Raw genomic sequence first — 457 nt, forward strand, 5'->3', positions numbered from 1 at the left:
AGTTTGTCGACTCTGCCCCCAAGCAACCCAAGATGCAACCATGGAGGGTGAACTCCGGAGCCGCCGCTCCGTCTTCCACATCACCCCCAGGTCATGCACCCACCTATCCGACAACGATGCAAAAAAAACCTCATGTGCTAGTGTTATCCGACAGAAGATGATACCTCCAAGACGACTCCCCCAAGGAGCATGCGACGAGAACAACGTTGACGCCCACTCCGACCAAGGCCGGAGCTTGGGTTTTTTTATCAGCTTCATGATGCAAATTTGAACCAAAAATCAGGAGAAATTCAGAAAAGGCTCAAACACATATCCACATAACAAGGTAAGCAAGATGACGCGGGAGATGTGAATTAGACCGTGGTAAAAATTATCGATCATGCAACGGTCCATTTAACATTTTAAACATCCTTTTAACAAATTGCTCCGGAACTAGGTTATATTATCATCTTTTGTT

Source organism: Triticum dicoccoides, chromosome 4A (assembly GCF_002162155.2).
Source record: "Triticum dicoccoides isolate Atlit2015 ecotype Zavitan chromosome 4A, WEW_v2.0, whole genome shotgun sequence".
Lineage (NCBI taxonomy): Eukaryota > Viridiplantae > Streptophyta > Magnoliopsida > Poales > Poaceae > Triticum > Triticum dicoccoides.